Source organism: Epinephelus fuscoguttatus, linkage group LG1 (genome assembly GCF_011397635.1).
Source record: "Epinephelus fuscoguttatus linkage group LG1, E.fuscoguttatus.final_Chr_v1".
Classification (NCBI taxonomy): domain Eukaryota; kingdom Metazoa; phylum Chordata; class Actinopteri; order Perciformes; family Serranidae; genus Epinephelus; species Epinephelus fuscoguttatus.
In genome coordinates this window covers 10,762,713-10,771,900 of record NC_064752.1, presented here as the reverse complement: position 1 = coordinate 10,771,900, position 9,188 = coordinate 10,762,713, and the positions used below count along the sequence as shown (strand labels likewise).

At 39.8% G+C, this 9,188-nt stretch overlaps 1 protein-coding gene and 1 long non-coding RNA gene across 2 annotated transcripts in view; both read left to right on the top strand.

The window, feature by feature from the left end:
- The first annotated feature begins 577 nt into the window (after positions 1-577).
- LOC125893345 (uncharacterized) lies at positions 578-2,791 on the top strand. The gene is made up of 2 exons (XR_007449882.1): positions 578-2,452; positions 2,553-2,791. It is a non-coding gene; the product is annotated as an uncharacterized LOC125893345 (long non-coding RNA).
- Positions 2,792-5,640: 2,849 nt separating this feature from the next.
- st3gal8 (ST3 beta-galactoside alpha-2,3-sialyltransferase 8) overlaps positions 5,641-9,188 on the top strand; it is a 36,497-nt gene continuing 32,949 nt past the window's right edge. The window contains exon 1 of the mRNA XM_049582740.1: positions 5,641-5,725. The gene's annotated coding sequence lies outside the window, so the exon portion shown is untranslated. The remainder of the gene's footprint in view (positions 5,726-9,188) is intronic.

The following is a 9,188-nucleotide window of genomic DNA, read 5'->3' as shown; positions in this document are numbered from 1 at the left end:
CTGAAGTGGTAATGAGTGAAGCATCAGAGAGAGCTCATCCTGATCTGAACTTTCTCAGAGAGCTAAAAAAAAACGTTGACATTATTGAGGTGTTGGACACTCAAGAAAGAAGCCTCAGATATCAGATGGTGGTTAAGGAGGAAGTACAGACAGTCCAGAAGAGATATACTTACATTTAAAAACAGAATACAAAATAACTTTCTTATCCACAAAAGAGGAAATGCTTTTTGGCTCATCCTGCAATTCATTTAAACTGCAAAACATTACTACAAAACAACACTGACAGAATGTTCCTGTTATCAAAACATGTAGTGATGTTGTACGACAGTTTAAAAATATTCTCAGGCACTTAAAGTGGTTAAAAAGTTTCAGTAGATTGAGTGATTATGATCAGAGTCGTGTTTGAACACAGTGTGAAGGGTTACAGAACACCTGTATTTACATAAGTTGTAGTCCGATGGAAAGCCCACTCCAAGCCAGCGTAAACAAATACATTTTTAAAAAATTAAGGGTCCGTGCATTACTTATGTTGGGGGGTGGGGTGCAAAAAGGGGGAGGCATGTCAGTTTATTTTTAAAGCACTGGGGAGGGACTTATGATTTTTGTTTTGGCTTAGGTTTCTTGTTCCAACACATGTTAAAAGCTTTTTTTTCGTTGTTTTTTTTTTTTTTTTGAATCGCCAAAACTATACTGACAGAAAAGAATATTTATCTACAGGTGGACATAAGTATGAGAAATGTGAAAAGTCTATGGCGATTAGACCCCATCGTGATGTCATCTATTCCAGGAGGGTGGTGAAGATGTAGTAGATTAGAGATCCACCCTATGGGGTCTAGATTCTGGTGGTGATGAGATGAGTCAGCTCATTGGTGGAAGTGATGGGAGTGGGACATGGAGAGAACTGTGAATGAATAATGAATACAGCACAAAGACAGTCTTCCTGACTGAACTTACACTGAGCTTTATTGGATTTTTAAATTTCCGACAGCCCTTGGACACGGGGGCCTGGCTTTTTTCAACTCCAGGATGTCATCTTCAACTTTTAACTTTCAAACATCAAAGAGAAAATTTTAAAAATCAAATAACTAATTTATGGTGGAGGGAGGGTCATGCATTTTCAGGCAGTCACTCAGGGAGGTTCAAGGGAAAATATCTGTAGCTTAAAAAAGAAAAAAAATGGAGTCACACCCCAGCTACCCCTCTCTTCTGATAAATAAAGAACAGTACCTAAAAGTAATAACCAGCATTTTTATTAATTTATTCATTTTCCATTCTGCTTATCCTGTTAGGGGTTGTTGGGGGGCTGGAGCCTATCCCAGCTGACACTGGGTGAGAGGCAGGGTACACCCTGGACAAGTCACCAGACTATCACAGGGCTGACACAGAGAGACAGACAACCATTCACACTCACATTCACACCTATGGACAATTTAGAGTCACCAATTAACCTGCATGTCTTTGGACTGTGGGAGGAAGCTGGAGCACCTGGAGAAAACCCACGCTGACATGGGGTTTGAATCTCCCACCTTAGGTTTGAATCAGAAATCTTGTTGTGGCTCAACAATGCTAACCAGCGCACCACCAATTTGCTTTTTTACGATTCTGAATTCTTCAGTGAGACAGACGAAGATGTAACTGTGGTATAAAAATCCATTGTCAGGCCTGTTGCATAAGATCTTTATCACACTGTCGTCCATCAGAGTTCAAATTGAAATAAGTTTATTGCGAGTATTCGAAGGTTTCACTCAAACTTACTGAGCCAGTCCCGAGGGCAGACTGACCTGTTTCAGTATTACATTCAGTGCTGTTCACATTCCCGTCCCATTGTGGATGCTGCCTGGCAGAGCCCTTTTATTGTTACGCCCTGTATGTCTGTCACCATTGTGTCCTGAGCTCAGCACATTCAACCTGGCTCTGACACCACTGTCAGATGCAGACAGAGACATTAACTTGGGTACAGATTGTAAAGGCATCCACTTTTATCTTTTAGCTCACATCTAGGGTGTAACGTGTCACCTGTGTTCCTTATAAGTAATGAAACCCACTAAATTGTGAAGGACATTACATCACTGATGGGTGTGGATGAGTGGCCCAGTGTGGAAAATGTGCCCTACCATAATTCCCTAATGGTTGGCCTGTAATATTTCACATAGACAATAAATCAAATCACTCTGTAACTTGAAAGTGTCTCTGGTGGTTTGTCTCAGTTCACAAACAGTTATAACTCCACAGGAAATGTAGAGAGCAAGGCTGAAAGTCAAGCATATTTTCATCTTCCTGCGTCTCTGTTATCTCTCCTGTTCCTGTCTGACGTTCTGCTGATGTCACTATCAGATCAACTCTGAGATGTCCTCTCTGTCTGCAGCCCGTCCCAGAGTGCACTGCAGCAACAGCCTGTTGAAGATAAACTACATTGCGGTCGTCCTCTCTGTCTCCCCTGCTCAAATTGATGGTAGTTATCTGCCTGTGTTGTGTTTCCTGTGTGAATTATCCTCTGGCTGTTGGAGGCAGGCAGATGAGTCCCTCTCACTTCCTGTCTCATGTCCTGTCAGATAAAGAAGACATGTCTCTCAGCTGAAGCTTTTAATGAGCTCACGTTGTCAGATAAAGAACCACTTTCCATCCATCCAGAGTCTCACAGGAAGTCCGACATGTGCCACAAAGACAGGTGGAGAGGATGTCGTCCATTGATCGCTGATTAATTTGCTCCTGTCCAGAAATAAATTCTCATGTGATTCACACACAGAATTATCTGTCTTTATGATTTACAATAAAAATAAAGTTGATCTGCTTGGAGGAATCTTTTCTTTTTCTTTTCTGTTTGAAGTTTTTGCCTTTAATTTGACAGATGTCAGTGAAGACAGACAGGAAATGTGTAATAAAAGTGAGCTCTGCATCAGACCATTACAGGAAGTGTAGCCTGTTGCAACCTCAGCCAACTGTCACCCATGATTGTATTACAGTGCCAGACACAGACACACATTAGTTAGTTCATCCTCAAAGCCTTTGCTTTTCTGACAATCAAAGTGAATCAGCAGGATGATGTTAGAGCAAAGTAACATCCTGTTTTTAAATTTTTCCTTGTCATACTTCAGTGGTTTAGCAGTAGCCGATGTGGTGGCTGTATAACCCGAGTAGGTTACAGATGAGGAAGTGAATACACGCTCCTGTTTACTGCAGTAGCTTTTTGGTTGACAGGTGAATGGCCTGTTCCTGTATCTGTCTGTTAGCTTTAGCTTCTCTCTTACATATGTAGCCATCACTTGCATATGCCTCTTAATGCAATTCTTGTTTTGAAACAGCCAGAGACAGCATTTTCAACATCATATGGAGCTAACATTAGCTTAATTAGCTTAGCTTGTTAAACAAATTTTCCAGCTGTCAATAAGACAGTTGTCAAACCCTAATTCTGCTCTACACTGCTTCCTTGATGTGTCTTTGAAAAGTCCATTTTAATATGAGTCTGTGTGTGTCTGCTGGCAGCTGGAGATCATCACTTCTTGGATTACATGGAAATGTAGTCATGAGTTTGAATCCCAGCATAATAAAGGTGATTCTCATGAGGAAAAAGATGAATAATATGCTCAATAAAGGGTTTCATAACAATATAATAAAAACTACAGGAACACTTGCATCATTAATAATTTAATATATTACTATTAATATTTATTTGGTAGTGTAAAAGAACATGTTGCAGCTTTAGAGCCAGAAACTGTTTCTCTGTAGGCAAACTATTTGCTAACATGTAGGCCTATGGGACTGTTCTTTACTTATCAGGGGAGGTTGGCCAGAGTGTGACTTAGTTTTTTTGTTTGTTTGTTTTCTTAATCCTCCCTGAAGCTACAGATATTTTTCATTGAGCCTCCCTGAGTGACTGGCAGGTATTGCATGACCCTCCCTCGAATGTAAACTAGTTATTAGATTTTTTTTTTAACTTATCTTCTGATGCTTGAGAGTTAAAATTTGGAGACAAAACCCCAGAGTTGAAAAGAGCCTTGGCTTTTTATTCATATTGTGCAGGCTGACGATTTATTTTTAGCCACATTTTAAATGAGACACGTATAATAAAGTGATTTTGATGAAATATTACTATTATAAGTTCAGATTTGGTTTTTAATTGTTTTTTCTGATGGAAGTATTTATATCACTCACAATATGTCCAAGGATCGTCAGAAATTTTTAAATCCAACAATAATTTCTATTTTTGCAGTCTCTGGCTATGCAACCCATTTTCAACTACTGCCGTTTGGTCATTAATTTCTGCGTCAGATGCCAACAAAAAAAGGTCATCCTTTCACGGCTGTACAATCCGCTGCCAGGCGTCGTTAGTTTATAATGCTACAGGGCGCTTCAGTTTGAGACAACAAAATTTAAGGTGCTAGAAAGTTCCCATACAGTAGGGCAGGTGGTCAATAGGTCCAACAAACACCAGACTTTCACCTTGGAGCCCAGTGTTTGCTTCCTGTATACATGTAGAGCCAAACCATGATGTTTTTATTCTAAACCTAAACACATGCATTTGTTGCTCAACGAAATCATTCTTCAATCATTCTTTTCTTGTGAAAATGGTGTGTATTTTATAATAATAAAATAATAATATTTATTTGCACAGCACTTATCTGAACAAATGTGCTAATAATAATAATAATAATAATGATAAGGCAACAAAACAATACAAATAAAAAAAATGTTAAGAGCTAAGGAAAGTTATGTGTACAGAGGCAATAATACAACTAAAGGAAATAAAATACAAAGGTTAGAAACAAATCAGGCATTTTGATGTAGACGCGCATAACAGGCATGGTGTCTTAGAACACCAACAACAGACGCACCCAGGATACCTAACGTGTAATATGTAGACGTATGTCCACTGGCTGAGTGGGGATATGTGACAAGATGGTAGTGAGAATGCATTGGGCTGTGATAAATGGTATAATGTGGACAATTTTTAAAGAAAATATAGGCCTACCTTTGGAAGGGATGCAGTGAAATTAATGCAAATCAGAATATTTTAAATTTGCATTCCCCCTACCCTGAGCCAAAATCACAAACATAAATCTCCAGTGCTTAAAGAATTATTCGACATACCTCCCCCTTTTTTGCACCACCTCCTCGACCCTCATAAGTAACAAACACTCCCTACGCCACAACATGTCCGCTGTCATGTTTACAGCTTGTTCTTGTGCCCTAATGTGGGTTAAAAGAAAATTAATTAAAGCTTTTAAAAAAAGTCAACCAACAATAATTCAAAATATGATGAGCAAAAACCACAGAATTGAAAAAATGTAATGACTGCTATAATTTATTATGTGTTGCAGAATGGGTGGTGTAATGTTGATGAACTTCAGCTGTTGGTGTTTATACCATTTTCATGTTAAGGGTCCTGATATGTTAGTTGATTGATGGTCTCGTGACGTCCGGCGCCATTTTTAAACGGTTGTGGAATCCGTTAGTTTGTCGTTTTAATCGTGACACACGCACACACACCCAAACACACACACTGTTGTGAAACACATCTGCCGCGGATACACACACCCAAAAACCCACACTGCCATAAACCCTCCTCCCCCCTTCACGAGCCCCCTCTTTCCTTCCTCCTCTCCTCTCCTCCCCTCCTCCTCTCCTCCCCCCTCGGTGGGCGGGTCCTCCCAGCTCTGCATCATCATGCCCACAACTCAGCTTCACAAAGAGAAGAAGAAAAACCATCCGGCCGCTGCTGCTTCATGTGAGTCCTCTTCTGTTTGTTCTCACCGGAGCTTTGTGTCGGTATAACCGGGTGTTTACCGGGACCAGTGTGTGCCCGGACCCGGGTACAACTCCGTGTGTGTGTGTGTGTGAGAGAGTGTGTGTGTGAGTTACTGGCAGCATGGTAGAAACTTCGGCTGGAAACTTCGGGAAAGTTTTCACCAAACTTCATGTCGTTTTTAGCTGGTTTTGTTGCGAGTTGTTGTCAGGGTTGTTTACGTTTTGTTTGTTGTTAGTTGTTGTTATTTTTGTGTAAAAGAAAACGAGCGTGAGATAAGAAAAGGGAGGCGGAGAGAAGGAGGGGGGCCGAGGGGGGACAAACTGTCTTCAGACTTTCCGTCTCTACCTTCTCCCACAACTTCCTATAATAGTCTTGTCACAGTAATAAAGTGTCTCTATAGTTTAGCTGTCAGCTCTGTGAATACCTCTGTGTTAAGTCCTGTAGTATTTATATATAATGAGACCTCCCACGGCCCCACTCACTGTACAGTATTCCTGTAATCTGTTTCCTCCACAGTGGGTGTCTGGTTCCTCCGTTAGCTGGTAGTTATCTCATTGTAGGCCAGCTTCATTATCTCCTACAGTTTACCGTTATACCTCAGGCTACAGCTTGTTTAAGAACCAGTCTCCTTGAACTTCATTATATTTGACCACTGTAATACTAGTTTGATCAGTCAGTCATATTTAAATGGTCTGTGGAGCATTATTAGATGTCACTGTTGTCTCAAAGTGTAGTTCTGTTGGGTCTGTGTATTTCACTCTAACAACAATTAACTTTATTTATACAGCACCATTCAAAACACAGTTACAAAGTGCCTTACAATAAAACTAAGTACAAGGAGAATAAAACAAATAAAATGTCGTAAATGTGATCTAGTAAAAGGTAAAGTAAGGCAGGCCAAAGCTAAAATCAAGATAATAAATGGGAAACAACATCGATAAGATCGCAATAAAGTAGACAGACAGCTCAGATAAAGTAAGGATATGCTCTCCGATAGACAAATGTTTTTAGAAGAGACTTTGGGTGTTTCCACACTTGGTCATTTTCAGCCCCTAAATGGACTCAGAGTGGTGACTCAGCATTTTTTGTGTATATGTGAACACTCCAAGAGAACTCAGACCCCTCTGAAGTGAACATACAGTGGTCTGAGTTCAGTTTGCTTCAAGTCCTCGGTGCGATTCGCTTAATCTGTGCAGTGTGAACACAAAGCGCTTCAGGTTCCTTGCCATTGTATTTAGTCCTCTAGATCACATGCTGTTGCACTGGGACGCTTGAAAAAACAGACGAAATCATGGCGGCCTGTAACGCTTGCAAGGAGTAGTTTGGTTCATGGAAGATACTGCACGTCTCCAGATGTGGAATGTGGAATACATCAAACGGCAACAGTCTACAGGTTTTCCTCCAATTTTAAGTTCATCTGAAAGTGAGGGGATTTATAACTGCACTGCAGTGCCACGTCAAAGTAAAAACAAAAAAATGTCAGTAGGTATTATATATAGGCTATAGTGTGAACAGAAAGAGGACTGAGGCCCCGTCAGAGCTGAAGTTGACCAGAAAGTGAACTGAGTCCTCTTTCAAATGACCTGACAATGTGAACACAAAACTGAGTCCCTTTTCTGTTGGTCCACTTTTTGGTTCACTTTAAGAAGACTGAGTTTGGTTTGTATGAAAAGGACTATATGTTAAAACACCCTTAAATGAAGCCAGTGACTCAGTCAGCCTTATATCCTCGGGCAGGTCGTTGCAGAGCTTTGAGGCCCTGGTGGGAAGAGCTCTGTCCCCTTCGGTCTTCAGTCTGGACTCTGGGACAAGCTGAAGACCCCTGCACGATGATCTCAAACTACGCAGAGATTCATAAGGGACTAAGAGGTCTGAAATGTAGTCTGGATCCAGGCCATGAAGAGCCTTAAAAGTAATGAATAAGGTGTTAAAGTCCTGAAACAAACAGGGAACTGTCATAAAGAGGCTGAAACTGGTGTGATGTGGTCATGCTTCGTGGTTTTGCTTAAAAGCCTTGCGGCTGAGTTCTGGACAGTCAGAAGTTGGAAGTTTTTTTGATTGAGACAGGAATAAATCTTTAGTTTGCACCTGGTTTGCTGTGACTTGACTTTACCCTACTATATATGATATCTTTCTTTTTATAGTGTTTATCTTATACCAGGGGTTCTCATATGGTGCGCTATGATGCCAATCCAGGCGTGCAGAGGGATGTTGTGATAACACACATTATTATGGCAATATTCAACTGGGCCTAAACAGTTATGAATGAATTTTTAATTGACTCAATCAGCTGTAGTATCACAATATTTAAAGCTATTTTTGCGATAACTAAATTCTTAACGATATGACAAATATATTAAAAAATATATAGATTTTATTTTTGATTTTAAGAAAACAGTATTGTAACAAAATAAGTGATCTAGTTTTACAGTTTGGCCTCAAATATTCAGTAAAAACTAAAATTATCTGTCATTTCTTTAGTTTGTGAACAACAACAGTATCTCAGAGTGAGATTCAGATTCTGTATACAATATTGATAGTTCAACAAAATAAAATCTACCACAAATTACACATTTAAACAGCTCCCAAATACAAAAAATGTCCCCTGGGATCTATATATATAAATTTAACCGGTGATTTCCTTCTTTTAGCAAAATCCTAAATGATTGATATGTTTGTTTTCCACCTGGATCTTTATGCTCTGCCATTTCTCCTCTAATCATCACGTTGTAACCTGTGACAGGCTGTTATGATACCACAACTATCGCACATTCACGTATATGTAGGTTTTTGTCGAGCTACAAACGACACGTAGATTTACATTACCAAAGGTTTCTGACAAAATCACCTGAAGACACTGACTCCTGTGTGCACACAGAGAGAGAGCAGAGGGAGAGACGCTGTGCTGCTGCCAGAGGAGCTGCTGAATGAGTTCCCTCTGAGCGGTAACTCGCTTAAAGAGTCTGAGAAGTCCAGGGCTGTTCATAAAACATTCAGGATGCCACAGTTTATTGTGGAGTCACTAATAAAACACTTTCAGCCATGCTTGTTGTTGCCGTGGTTAACAGTATGACGTCAATATGTCAACAAGTCCAAATATCACAAATATCACCTTATGAATTTTTCATATGATATTAAAACATATACAGGTATTATCAAAAATGAGATGATACCACACATTTTGATTTTGGCTTGCCCTTTGGTGTGCCTTGATCACCAAAGTTTGATAACCACTGCCTTATACAGTTCATTTGCTGGCAGCCTATAGTTCATTTACTGTAGGTCTACTTAAGTATAGCTTCTCTTAGATATCTGTCTTGATGTTATTGTCCTTTACTCACCTTTTTAGCCATAGAAGTACTTTTATAATGCGTCTGTAATGCGTCTGTTGCTCAAATCATATAATGTGTCTGATGCTCAAATCTTTTTAACTGTATTATAC